The sequence below is a fragment of the Myotis lucifugus genome, unplaced genomic scaffold (genome assembly GCF_000147115.1).
Source record: "Myotis lucifugus unplaced genomic scaffold, Myoluc2.0 scaffold_48, whole genome shotgun sequence".
Classification (NCBI taxonomy): Eukaryota; Metazoa; Chordata; class Mammalia; order Chiroptera; family Vespertilionidae; genus Myotis; species Myotis lucifugus.
Genome location: NW_005871096.1, coordinates 5894312 through 5909134, shown reverse-complemented (window position 1 = coordinate 5909134; position 14823 = coordinate 5894312). Strand labels below are relative to the sequence as shown.

The 14823-nt window shown below is 44.5% G+C and overlaps 1 pseudogene; it reads left to right on the top strand.

Moving 5' to 3' along the window:
• The first annotated feature begins 4204 nt into the window (after positions 1-4204).
• On the top strand, positions 4205-7540 carry LOC111825967 (annotated as a pseudogene).
• Positions 7541-14823: the final 7283 nt, after the last annotated feature.

Below are 14823 nucleotides of genomic sequence, written 5' to 3'. Positions count from 1 at the left end.
TTTTCTTTATCTGAATCATGACAATATCCATAGTCACCAGCCACCATCACTTTGCACTTGAATGACTAAAGCAGCCTCCTGCATGAACTCCCCGCTTCTACTTTCCTTTTTAATCCATTCTTCACCAACAGGGTCACTTAATCCACCTTCTACTCCAAATGGACTTAGAACAGCCGTGGGCAAACTACGGCCCGCGGGCCGGATCCGGCCCGTTTGAAATGAATAAAACTAAAAAAAAAAAAGACCGTACCCTTTTATGTAATGATGTTTACTTTGAATTTATATTAGTTCACACAAACACTCCATCCATGCTTTTGTTCCGGCCCTCCGGTCCAGTTTAAGAACCCATTGTGGCCCTCGAGTCAAAAAGTTTGCCCACCCCTGACTTAGAATAAAATTGAAGTTCCCTGCCATCTCAGATGAAGACTCACAAATTCCAGCACTGATTGGGCCCTCCCCACTCTCATCTTGATTCTGTGGTGCTCACTTTTGTTGATTACACGGGCCAATCACAGGAACCTCATTTAGCTCTAGGTCTCCCGGTTTTGCATGGCTGGGTCCTTTCATTTAAGCCTCAACTCAGCCATTTTCTTGAGTGACCTTGCTGATCAGCCCATCTAAAAGAGTCACTATTCCTCGGCGTCACTATCACTCTATTACACTTTCTGCATAGTATTTACTACCACCTGAAATGACCTGATTATTGACTCCTTGTTTCCCTCCTCCACGGAAATAAACTTGTTGAAAATTCCGACTTTGTCTGTCTCATTCACAACTGCAACCCAAGCGTCTAGAATAGTACCTGGCAGGTGGTGGACATTCCATGAATACTTCTTGCATGCATTAGCCTTACTCACCAGCCTGTCTTGTTTACATAAGTCTAGAGCAGGAGGTTTTAGCCTGGCTCTGTGTCTCCCCAACAGGTTAGTGAACTTGGATGGGAAAAAGTGTGCATGCTTATTTTCACAAACTCCTAACTGAATCCAAACTGTAGTTGCATTAGGAGTGCATGTGACTTTATCATCAATAGAAATCATAGATATTTTCATATCCTATTACATTGTATCAGATATCTCAAAGTATTTCTTATTTTCATCTCTCTTTAAGATTAGGCTCATTGCTAAATTGATATCTAATACATTAATAAAGAAGTACATAGAGTACTACATTAAAAATTTTTTTTTTTTTTTTTTTTAAATATATTTTATTGATTTTTTACAGAGAGGAAGGGAGAGAGATAGAGAGTTAGAAACATCGATGAGAGAGAAACATCGATCAGCTGCCTCCTGCACATCTCCCACTGGGGATGTGCCCGCAACCCAGGTACATGCCCTTGACCGGAATCGAACCTGGGACCTTTCAGTCCGCAGGCCGACGCTCTATCCACTGAGCCAAACCGGTTTCGGCTACATTAAAAATTTTTTAAAATTAAATAATTTTAATTAAAGACTGAAGAAAATAGAAATATTAAATTGATTGGTTTCTATTGTAATCCTATAGATTTTAAATGTTAGTCTGAGAGGAGTCCATGGGCTTGACCAGAGTATCAAAGGGGTTTGGGGCACATAAAAGTTAAGGTATAGAGCTGGACTGCCCAATCTGGTAGCCCTAACTACAGGTGACTATTTAAATGTAACTTTAAATTAATTAAAATTAAATTAAAAATTCCAATTCTTAGTAGCACTAGTCACATTCAGGTGCTCAAAAGGCACATGTGGCTCATGGCTACTATAGTGGACAGTGCAGGTACAGAATGTCCATCAGTACTATCTATTGGATAGCACTGGTCTAGAGCTTAATGATTACTTCCTGATTTGTCTGTCATACTTTGCCCCAATATTATGAACTACATTTTTCAACAGCAATATTGAGAGTGGGTTGGAGATACAATGATCTTTTCTCAGGATTCTTGCTGTTCTCCTTTCTACATAAGCCTTTACTCTGTCACTAGTCTCTGCCCTCCCTCATGGTTCAGAGAGTAGAGCTATCCTGGGCAATGTGGCAATGAATTATCTCTTTCCATCATTCTCAGGCTCCTGCCCTGGTCCTGGGCAGAGGACATAGCTGAGAATAAGTAATTAAAGACAGGTAGCATTGCTCAAAATGGGAGAACTAGAGACATAAGCCTCTATCTCCTTGAGGGTCCTCAGTACCTGCACCCTGGCCCTTGAGGGGGTAGTGGCCATGCGGGGACATGAGGTGGACCCCTCCGCCAAGCTGGGGCCTGAGAGGAAGTCCCAGCTAGAGTGCCAGTGCTGGTTGTGGTGGAGCTGAGTCAGCAGGAAGGACTTGAGCCTTATCCAAGGAAGGAGAGAACAGACTACAAGTGGCCCAGCTGCACACTTCAGGCGTGAACTTCCTCCAAACAGTCCAGGCTAACAGCAGCCCAGCCACCCTCTCAGACATCAGCTGGCTCGGAGCTGTGCAGCAGCATAATTCCAGGGGCCTCCCTCTCCCCCAATGGCCCAAAGCTTTCCACATGCCCAGATACCATCTTGGAGAGAAACAGGAGAGTGATGCAAATTGGAAAAACTGACTCATTCAAAAGAGACAGCTTACTGGAATCGCCTGAGTCTAGCAGATTGGACTAAAATTCAGTCCTACCCACACTCCTCATTAGTCAGAGGTATGGAGGTCAGGGAAAATTGGACCAGTTATAGAAAGTTCTCTTTGCACATGTGAGCCCGATGTGAGTAAATCTGAGACTGAACCCTACCTGTTCCGAGTCACACAGACCCCTTGCTCAGGCAAAATGTGGCCCAAGACATCTTCTGACTCTTGGTGAATGAGGGTCCTATAAGACCTTCTCAGCTAAAGGGGTGGGGCATCAAATACTGAAGCAGTATTCCAATGTCATTGTACCCATTGCATCTTCCTGTGCCCTCACAAGATAGCCCAGTGGTCCCTGGTCTTCCAGTCCTCTCAGCACTGCTTCTGGCCAAACCTGAGATCCATGCTTTTCAGAGAGACCCTCCCTCTGTATCACATTGGTCACTGATGGGGCTAGTCCTGCATCTCCAAAACAGAGGAAGCAAAGTGCTGCGTCTATAGGTGTTGGGAGTGGCATGTGTACACAGGCACCGGGATCTCCCTTCTCCTGCAAGTGGTGGTGTGTGTGCATGTGTGGGGGATGTGTAGGGGAAGGGTGGTTTGGAGAATAAGGTCAGCAGAAAAGCAGGGCACATTGCTTGAGGTGTGGTCAGCTGGCAGGAAAGGAGTAGAGAAGTTGACAGTTTCACATCAATTCCTTCCCCAAGCAGAATTTCACTGGTTTTATTTCCCAGTCTAGCTAATTGGAGCATAAATACTAAATTTCATTAGTTAATCATTTTAATTGGATTGTGTGAATTTCCCTGTTATGTTTTGTACTGGGTTGAATAATGTCCCCTCCCTAAATTTAGGTTCACCCAGAACCTCAGAATATGCTTTTATTTGAAAATAGGGTCTTTGCAGATGTAATTAGTTAAGATGTGGTCATACTGAATTAGTACTCCCTAAACCAACATGACTGGTGTTCTCATAATAAAAGGTAATGACACACGGAACACACACACACACACACACACACACACACACACACACGAAGAACACATATGATGGCAGAAGCAAAGAATGGAAATGATGTATCTGCAAGCCACAGAACACCAAGGATTGCCAGAAACCATCAGAAGCTAGGAAGAGACAAGGAAGGGTTCCCTACAGTTTCAGACAGGGCGTGGCCCTGCTGACTCCTTGCTTTTGGGCATCTAGCACCCAGATAGTGAGAGAATACATTGCTGTTGTTTTAAGTCACACAGTCAGTCTGTGATGCATTAGTTATGGCAGCCCTAGGAAATACATGCAGGGGAAGGAGATGTCATAATAAAACATGCTTACATATAATAGCACATGCTTAGGGACGATCAGAGTGATGTAACACATAAATAAATCCAGCCTACACAGGAACATTAGTCTTTATTAACAATTCCCGCTAACATTTAAGAAGTCCAATAGAAAGTCTAGAGCAACCGTCATTAAAGTCCTCTGCCCTATTCTCTAGCTTCCCCCCAACCCCACCCACCCAATTCCTAGCCCCCCAAAACCCTTTATCCAAGGGTATTCTGTTTCCCTCAGTTCCTCTTTCATCTCCCCTATCAATGGAGAGCTCAATCCGCCAAACCCAGTCCCTGGCCAGCTCCACTCTCCTGCCCCAGCCCCTTGGGGGATGTCCTTCTACTTTCCTGTGAGCCTCTCTGTCCACTTGACTACAAAGCTTCGCCTTTCCTGAGAGGATGGGGGTGGGGCAAGAAGCTAAGCAGGCAGGAGAGGAGGAGGCTCTGAATTCCACACATTAAACAGTGATCTCCCCATCACCATCTTCCCTACACACACAAAACTTAACTTTTGTTCTCTTTGAAGGAATACTTGGATTAATGGAGCAGTTAGTAGAAGTCAAGCCTTACAGAAATGTCTGCAGTGTTCCCTGAGTGACTGAAGCTCACACTCCTTGCCAGACATCTATATATATAAAACTCTAATATGCAAATAGACCCAACGGCGGAACAACCGAACAACTGGTCTCTATGATGTGTGCTGACCATCAGGGGGCATGTGCGGAACATGGCGGGCATCAGCCGTGGTGGGATGGTGGAGCAGGTGCGTGGAGGCGCCAGACCAAGGCAGGGTGCTGGTCGCTGTCATCGGGGTGAGCCTCTGGTACTGAAAATTCTTTGCTCCTGTGCACCGTGGTCCCACCCAGAGCTTGCACCTGCTGCTGGTGCCGGCCCTGATAGCTCGGTGCTATCAGCGAGTGTGAGCGGTGGCTACCGGCCCTGATCACCCCTGAGGGCTTCTCTACCTCCCCCTGCTCCTGAGGGGTGATCGGGGCAGCAGCTGCTGCTTGCACCCACTGACAGCACCAGCCCTGCTTGCACCCGCTACTGGCGCTAGCCCCAATTGCTCTGTGCCATCAGCCCCAATTGCTCTGTGCCGTCAGCGGGTGCCAGCAGGGCCGGTGCCATCAGCACATGGGAGCAGCAGCAGCGGGAGCAGGGCTGCCAGCAGACAGGGGACTGGGGGCTGCGGTGGGAGGGGCCAGGTGGGGGCGTGGAGGATGGGCAGAGACCTGCCCCTGTGCCCACTGCAGCCTCGTGGCCCACAGTTCTTTTCAAGGTGCACGAATTTGCACTGGGCCCCTAGTTTATTATAGTCTCCCATGGACCATCATGATTTTTCTCTAAATGTAGGTCTAGGAAGGGAACCAGTGGAGGAAGAAAAAGGGCTAAGGATTAAGTACCCTAAGAGGAATCTCCTACCCCCTCTCCCTTTCCCTCCTCCTCCCTCCCTTCCCCTCGCCCCTCTCCCCTCCCCTTATCTATGAGCGCTGGTAAGAACATACATTAAATGCATAACATTTTCTTAAGAAAACGTATCACAGCTGTTTTATAATTAAGGCAATAATTAATTGGAGTAAAGAGAAGGTGTGGCATATAAAACATAAACTCTCCTTAGAGGTTTAAAAAGGAAGATAAAAAATGCGACATCAACAGGGAACTCTTTTAATGTTCATTTTTAATAACATGACTTATATTACTTTTTTAAAGAACATTTTAACTGCCTGCCTCCCTTTGTATTTTTAAAATTTTCACGGAGCTGTGGAGACTCATGCCAGGTCTTGGGGGAGACATGGTAATTAGAGACATAAGAATAGCGAGCACAGCTTCACATGGAAAATGTCTCAACTGTGGTCATCATGACATGGGTTTGGGAACAAGCCACCTCATTCCACAAGACAAAATTGGGTGAAAATAACTTAGTCATAAGAACTCAGAACCGAATCCCCAGGAAAGCATAAAATGCATGCTCCCAGGCACACCTTTGAAGATGCCACATTCATCTTGGGCCAAGGATTGTTTACAGAATGCTGTGCCAGCCACCCCCCGCTGAAACAAGAGACATGGAATGAATATTTTTAGGTCAATGAGTTTCATATTTTACATTTTCCCAGGTCTTCGGCTTCCTTGATTACTCATGCGGAAAGTACTTTAAGAAGAGAGAGTTCAAAGTTGTCCACTATGACAAACAGACTGGAAGGTGGCTCCCATGAGCCTTTGCTATTGGTGTCCATGCCCTTGTGTCATTTTGTTTCCTTGAGTGTAGTGAAGACCTGTGGCTTGCTTCTAACCAATACAATGTGGCAGAGTGACGGGATGTAACTCCCATGATCACATGACATCACGTAAGACTCTGTCTTGCTCGCAGACTCACTCCAGAGTCTGACTCTCCTTGCTGGTTTTAAAGAATCAAGCTTCTATGAGTCCTGCAGCTGCAAGAAAGTGAACAATGCCAACAAGTGGGGTGAACTTGGAAGCATGCCTTTCCCCATTTGAGCCTCCAGATGAGAACCCAGCTCTGGCAGACAGACTTGTAATAGACCCAGGCTGGGTGTGCCCAGACTCCTGACCCACATAAACTGTGAGGTAGCCAATGTGTGTTGTTTTACATCATTAAACCTGTGGTGAGTTGTTACACAGCGATACAAACGCGTACACTTGATACCTTATTTTTCGGCCAAGTATTCTTATACTGAGTTTCTCTCTTTAAGAGTTTGAAAACCATGGATTGGAATCCAGAACTCAGACTTGAAACAGTACAGGAGGCCACATTTAAAATAAATTTTATAGGTCCGAGGTGGCCTGGAGATCTGAAAACACTGGCGGGAGCTGGTCCACTTCCTCCTTGCTTCCCCGGGAGCTGCACCTCGCCTCCCGGTGACCTGGCTGGGAAGGGTTCTTAGGCGTCCGGACCCCACCGTGAAGGTGTTGCGTGGCCCGTGGAAGCAGGTGCCGACGCCTGAGCATCCCTGGCGCCAACCTTACGGTAGACGACGCCCCTCATCAACCAACGGGCCCAAGACAAGAGTGGCTACAGCTTGGTGGCCGCCTCGACGACGTTAGGAATCTCTCCACTGTCCTGAAGGCCGTTCATTTCCGACAACAGGCCACCTGCTTTGGTACTAAAAATGGAATCCAGGTGACAGTGGAAAACGCAAAGTGTGTGCAAGCAAATGCTTGTATTCAGGCTGGACTATTTCAAGACTTTAAAGTTCAGGAAGAGCCTGCTACTTCCCTAGTTAATTTAACTGTCCTTTTAGACTACTTCTCTATTTTTTGGATCAAGTCCCGTGCCAGTCAGGGGGGCTCCGTGAAGCATTTTCCGAATTGGATAGGTCCTATCTGGTCCTACAGATCACCATGTCTCCTACAAGCCTTATTTCAGGTTATCTACTTTTGGGAATGCAGGAAGCTCCCACCTTGACTATCCCCAAGATTCTGACTTGATGGAGTCCTTTAATTGTAATGAAATCCACGTTAACAGATACAAGATTTCTTTACTGAAGCCCTCTACAAAGGCATTAGTCCTGTCGTGCCAGGTGCCTATTTGGACATATAACCGAGGCTTCCTCTCATTACAGTATACAATTAGAAATGAAGATGGACAGGTATGTTTTGTGGAATATTACTGCTGCCCTGAGGGAGAAGTTCCTGATTCAGGATCTTGAGTATGACAATGCACCGTGACACTTTATGTCTACATTCATGATAGGTCACATTCACATTCTCATGATTTTGTACTGGATTTCCTAAACGGAAGAAGCATGGAGGAGACAGGAGCAAGATCCCTGTGCCCTAAGTCACTGTGTAAGTAGATGTTTTCATGTAGTCACAGATGATCCAGTACTGGACTATCCTGTGGTTCTGTGTTTTGAACTCATAGGGATTATTATGAACCATGATGAATAAATTATATATTTTATTTAAGTAGGACATTTCAAAAGGCTGAAAATTTAAAGTTTGATGGACCCATATGTGAAATGTTCTTTTATTTATTTACTATGAGAAAAAGCAAAGGCATATGGGTATTGCTTATTAGAGTGAATTCTGGAGAATACATCTTAAAGCAGTGTTTCTTAAAGGGTTGTGCCCAGACCAGCACCATCAGCATCACCTAGAAACTTGTCAGAAACTCTGCGGAAATTCTGATGTATGCCAAAGTTTGAGAGCCACTGTGTGAAAGGATACTTTAAAAAAAAAAAGTCATTTAATTGCATTGAAGTGGTTGCTTTCCTTTGTAATTTCTTCACAAACCCTCTGAAGTAGGCATCACTAAACAAGTCTGAATAATTATATGATTTATTTTGAAGGAATCTATGAACAAGATCTAAATAAATAAATAAAATAAATTTTATAAAGTAGTCAAAGTTAATTTTTGAATTTCCCTCTGACCACTCCACAGTTTCTTCAAGTCCGTCCTGCTTCATTTTCTGCTACATCAGGCCTCAGACCTCCTCCCTTCCCTCCCTTCACCCCCTCAAAGTGCACCTGCTCAGCATCGTATTCTCTTGTGACTCCATCTTGATCCTTCAACAAACTTTATTTTATTTTATTTACTTACCAAACATATAAATCCATGCTGCATTCAAAGTACTTTTATGGTTAACTCATATACGTTTTATAACAACCCTATGATGTCGGTACTATTGTTATCCCATTCTTCAGATGAGGAAGTTGTGCTGTTACAGTTATTCTAATAAAATGCATGCACTTCTGTGGAAATAGGCAGTAACAGTAAAAGCTTCCAATGATTCTAGAAATGTTTAAAGGACTTGTAGGTGGGAAAACAGAAAGCAACTCTAGTTCCTCTCCTGGTAGGAGTTTCAGGGTGATAGAGAATGCACCTTTGGAGAAAGAGATCCCTTAACATTCCGTCATTCTCCTAGAATCTCCTACGTGGTCAGGGAGAAGCGTTCAACTCGCCCCTACTGCAACTCCAATTCACTCTGAGTAATTGGCTGATTGTCTGTCCATCGCCAGGACCACTTTTCGTTCACTGCTGTATCCTGTGTCCAGTGGTGCCCAGTTCCTCACGGGGGTCCAAAGACTGGCTGACTGACAGACTAAATGGGAACCAAGAAGCTTCAACATTCACTTAAGCAAGAGAGTGTTCTTGGACTAGAAACCATAGATGTCATTGCACCTTAAAGGATGATAAGCCTCAGTGCAAAAAGGAAGAGATTTATTCCAGACATACAAGATAATAGAAGAAAGGAGAACCAAATGGATATTTTTTTAAAGAATTTAATTGGGAAAACAAAGGAAATGAATCAGAAAGAGGAAAGAGGATGAAGTTGAGGGCACACTAGAAGTTTCCAAGGTTAATCAGAATAAGTTGAACATAAAGTAAAAAGGCAACACATAAAACTCTCAGGCAGCCAGAAATGCTGGGTGCTCTGGGTCCAGGAAATGACTAGAGAAGGAAGTTGACAGGAGGTGGGAGAAGAATATAAATAATTACAATGGCTACCCTTTACTGATAATATTCTATTCCAGTCAGGATTCTGATTGCTTTGTGCTTATTAATTCATTTCAGCACAACTCTGTGAATTATTTTTTTTTTTAAATATATTTTATTGATTTTTTACAGAGAGGAAGGGAGAGAGATAGAGAGTCAGAAACATCGATGAGAGAGAAACATCGATCAGCCGCCTCCTGCACATCCCCTACTGGGGATGTGCCCGCAACCCAGGCACATGCCCCTGACCGGAATCGAACCGGGGACCCTTGAGTCCGCAGGCCGACGCTCCATCCACTGAGCCAAACCAGTTTCGGCCTCTGTGAATTATTTTATTATTATTATCACCACCACTTTACAAATAATTAAAGGGAATAACAGAGATTAAGTAACTTGTTCAAGGTCACACAGCTTCAAAGTGGCAACGCTGAGGATTGAATCTAAGCAGTTTGCCCAGCCTGTATCATTGATCATTACCACTTACCACCTCTCCTACAGTACAGACAACTTCTAGGTAAGGGCAGTAGCCATGTCAAGCAAATTAACAATTTAAGTTGTTTTTAAAAGACTTTTTGTTATGCAAAAATCCTCTTACCACCAATTCCTTATAACCAGATTGCACCCCCTCTAGATCCCTTCCTTCATAGAAATTCTAGAGCTACATCTTACTAACATCTGGCTGAGAGCTAAAGGTAGCAACCAGTGGAGACCCTTGGGAATAGGAAGCCATTAAACTCTCCCAAAACTAGAGGGATTCTCTCTAAACTAAATGAGACTGAGGGAATAAAAAAGATGGGGAGGGAAGCTGTTCTAGATTACAAGTAATGGAGACATTACTACCAATACAATGTATGAAATTTGATTTTAAAAAACAGCTATAAAAGACAGTTGGGGCCTGGCTAAGAAATTTATTATTGGACTAGATAGTAGATGATATTAAGGAATTATATATAGTTCATTTTCTCAGGTCTGATTACAACGATAATGTGGTCATGTCGGCAATGGTCCATATTTTTAGGAGATGGGTGCTGAATGAAGCATTTAGGGCTGAAGTGTCATGATTTCTGAAATGAACTTTCCAATGGTTCAGAAAGAAAAATAGATAGAAAGATGGACTGCTTAGTAAGCCAAATATGGCAGAATATTAGCAGTATTAAATTTGGTGGAGGCAAGCAGATGTGCGCTGAAATATTCTTTCAGGTTTTCTGTAATGTATTTTCATAAAACGTTTTGCAGAAAAGAACTTGGAGGGAGGAGGCAGTGATTGCTTACAGATAGGCCACTGTGAAGGCCTACGAGGTGAGTTACAAACCTCAGGTTGACCACGGGGGACTGAATGCAAATACTTTCTCAATAAAACAAATACAGAACTGGACCGCGGACCGGATGGGAGATCTGGTGGCTCTTCCAATAAAGATAGCAGGGGCAGCTGTTGCGGCAATAAAACTGCCTGAACTCATCCGGAAAGTCAAGAAGACCAGACTCAAGATGGGGGAACATACGTGTTCCGGTGATTTTCTGTGAACATCTGGAGCTGGCCTGCTGGGGATGCAACCCTCCCTCCACCGCTCACTCCGCCTGTGGCCCGGGCCAGGTACTTAACTTCTCTGACACCCAGTTTCCTCTACTAGGACTTAGCTCATGGAATTGCCATGTCTGACGATTAGACAGAACAATCTATATAAAATGCTTAACCCAGGGTCGGGCCCACGGTGAGCATTTAACGAATGTTACTCCCATTTTTGTCCCACGCAGGAGAAGGATGCTATAAAAGAGAACACTTGTTTGCCGCTGACGATAGTAGCAAAAACATCCCAACCCACATCTCCTGCAACTTCTTACAATGTGTGTTCGGGTTATTTCATTTTTTTAAGTGCAATTGTGTGGCCCGGGGTTAGCGGTGATGCTGATGGAGTTAAACAGTGGAGATTACATGGTAGCATGAAAAATAAACACTGAGGTCTCTGCTCAGCGTTTATCTGCAACGATCCCTCATCTCTGCCGGCTAGCTATCTCTCCACAGCAGACGGTTCTCCAGCACCAGCGGATGCTTCCATTAACATCACCCTTTGAGCCCAGCCTCGGCAGGCTGCTCAGGGCCACCGGCTGCTTGTGAGCCTTAGGGGCCTCATATCATTTTAGAATTAAAAAGAGAAAGCAAGTTATTCAAGCACATTGATTTTAACCTCGGCACATCCTTGACTTGTCCTTCCTAAAAGCGTATCGCTGCCAAGAATATTATCTGTAGCAATTCAGCGCTAGCTTTATTGAGGATTCGAGGGTTGGTGATAATAGAACGTTGCTAGTGGCTGGTTTCTAACTGTTGGAGGGTGGGAAAGAGGCAGGGGCGGGGGGCGGGGTGGTCTCTGGAGACTTTGAGTCACCAGGGAAGCCTTCTGGTCACACAGTCCAGAACATATATACACTCAGCAAACATCACGCTGACCCAGAGATTTACCAAGAAAAAGTAAACGAAATAAATTTCCTAAGAAATTCCACCTAAACTTCCGTTATTTATTTATTTTTAATTTTTTTTTTTTATTTCAGAGAGAAAGGGAGAAGGAGAGAGAGCTAGAAACATGAATGAATGATGAGAGAGAATCATCCATTGGCTGCCTCCTCAATGCTCCCCATCAGGGATCTAGCCTACAACCCTGGCATGTGACCTGACCGGGAATTGAACCGTGACCTCCTGGTTCATAGGTCGACGCTCAACCACTGAGCCATGCCAGCCGGGCCTAAACTTCCATTATTTAAAACAAGTGTATTGTGTTTATCAAGGCCTTTGATCTGAAGCCCTGTCTTTGCTGGTCTCATGGCTGGTTGGCAGTTTTAACAGAGAGTTAAACTAGCCATCCTCTCCCCTGTGTGAGGAGCCTCCAGTCTACAAGGTGCTTCTCTTAACCCCCAAATCCTCACAGCAGCCTTCCGGGGTGGCACTGTTACTACCGCTTACACACACCCTGCTCCTTATCACAGTTGCGGACCTTGACCAGAGCAGTTAAACAGGGCGCCTGACACCGCAAGTCAAACGTGGTGGAGGGAGGGCCGAGTGGAAGTCTTTGACCTCCGAAGGTCCCACGTGGCTTTTCTTGGAGCGAAGGGAAGTGTTTCTCATTCCATCTTCCTGTGCGCAAGGGGCTTCGGTGCTACAGATTTATCTTCTTTCAAAGATAGGAAGTCCGGGTGTCTGCAGAGCACATATTTCCCCCACCGGACTGACCCCCAGATGACCTTTGCACTCATCTCCACTATCTGTTAATCCTTGTGTCTGGGTTCTGCGCTAGTGTTGACAGAATGAACGAGTGAAGTGGGATGACAGATGCATCACTTGCGAAGCGAACACATAGTAGGCATTCAAAAAAGACTTCTTTTCATTTACAAACAATATTTATTTACTAGCTCTGGCAGCAGATTTGGTCAGGAAAGAGGTCAGAGGGTGGACTTAAATTAGGTTTGAAGGTTGGCTGGAATTCAATTACCCATGACCCTCTAGTCTTTCCTGCCAGCCATGATTAATGGAGGCTGGCTAAAGTTGGTTGGGATTAGTAACACTGCAATCAACTGTTTTTGGAGGATGAAGACATGGGAATTATCTAAGAAGCACTCAGAGGGCAGATGAGCTTGCTTAGGTTGGAAATATCCTTGTGATTTAGCCTAATAACAGCAGGGCTCAGATGTGGAGACAAAGGGCATACCGGGAATGCTGGGTAGTCTTTGCTCCTGTTTTTCTCACAGTCCCGCTGGCCTCGCAGCCCTGCCTGACATGGATAAATTAGCATCAAGGGCTGTGCATGGTCTGGATCCAGATCTTTAAAGAACACCTTGCTCTTGGATGTTGGGACATATATTAGGGAAAGAGGCCAACCGAAAACCGGAGAAGTAAGCCAGTTAAAGTAAGAAAAGAGTCTACCCTGATCATCAAAGCTTCCCTTTATTCCCGTACAAATTTCCCTTCTCAACCTCACCCTGAGGTTTATCTAATCTCATTCCAACCACGGAGGAAGGCCTTGAGAGCGCGGACTCAGCTACAAGTTTCTTTTCATGCAAAACATTCTTTTGAAGCTGACCGCTGGGAAGTATTTTGAAAATACGATGATAATAGTTGCTCGCTTGTTGTTGTTTTTTTTTCATTATCCACTTTTTTAAATCAGTTTTCAAAATGTTCTAGCTCCTTCGCTTTTGTCTAGCAATAATTCACCTTTTCTTAGTAGGTGAGGGAGGCCCAAGGAGATACCACATATATTTTCCTTTTTTTGTTATAATTCTAACTCTGCACCTCAGTTTCTGTCCAGTCTTGATTTCAGAGCTCCAAACTTTAGCCTGTCCTAAATTGCACAGCTGGCTGATGAAGGCAAGTTAAGGAATCATTAAGGCATCTATTCTTTGGCCCCCTCCTTGGACAAATTGTTTAATTAACTTAGTGTTATGAGAGTAATTGTACTTATGTGTCTTAATAACTTATCTGTCCCCATGCAACCGTCCACGTCTCGCTAATGAAAAATATATACGTGGGATTTGACGTATGGATCTTCAAGCTCACAAAATGAGCTCAAACTTGAAAGAGATCCAGACTTATAACAACGTTTATTATTTTTAGAGCATTACCTAGTCATTTTGATTAATTTGCTTGGAGTGCTTTTCCCTGCAGCTCCCCGGGGAGAGGTGGAGGGAAGATGGTAAAACATAAATTTCCTTTGGTGACGAGTTCACATCTGTTTAGAACTGTAACATGGCAAATCATTGTGAAATCTTCTAATGGATGCCTGTCCCATGCCAAGTAAGCCCAGGACCAAAAACACATAAAGAAATAATTGAAAGACACTGGACTGGATCCAAGAGGCCGTGGCTAATGTTTCACCTAATCTCTCTCCTGGTCTCTCCTAGGACCAGCCCAGGGCCAGGGGGAGGTAGCAGAGGGGCTGGGGGTGGCACTGGGTCAGAGCCCATGAAGTTGCAACTTAGCGTGGGGGGAGGGGGTATAAGAGCTGGGAACAAAAGTTTTTCTTAAAAACTCACTTTGTTTTCACTTCATTTTATCTTGGCTCTATCTCTTGCACCACTGACTCCAGAACTTTAGAAGCTCAGGGTGGGGTTGGGAGGGGCTGAGTGACTTTTTTTCTTAAAGGGAAAGAGCAGGGAGGTCTCTTGGAACATTTACATTTTGCTGGAACTTGCTGGTAGTGCTGAATAAAACCACTGAGCAATGTCAGGTAGGATCTCTTTGGAACCAACATTTGCAAAGGTGGGCAGAAAGGACTCCTGCTGCTACCCATGGAGGAATTTGGACCTGTGAGGTAGTCATGATGTTAATAATTGACGATTTCGGATGGCCTAAGCTTGGAGCTTCAAGACAATATGCCTAGAATTGGCGACAAAAAGTCATTTATTGCTAGGAAGGGCTACTGAGTTGGCTCTTTTAGGACACACAGAGAGTTCTTTAGATCCTGTATTTAATTCTAAGAAAAAGCACCCCTCAAAAAAAAAATTAGC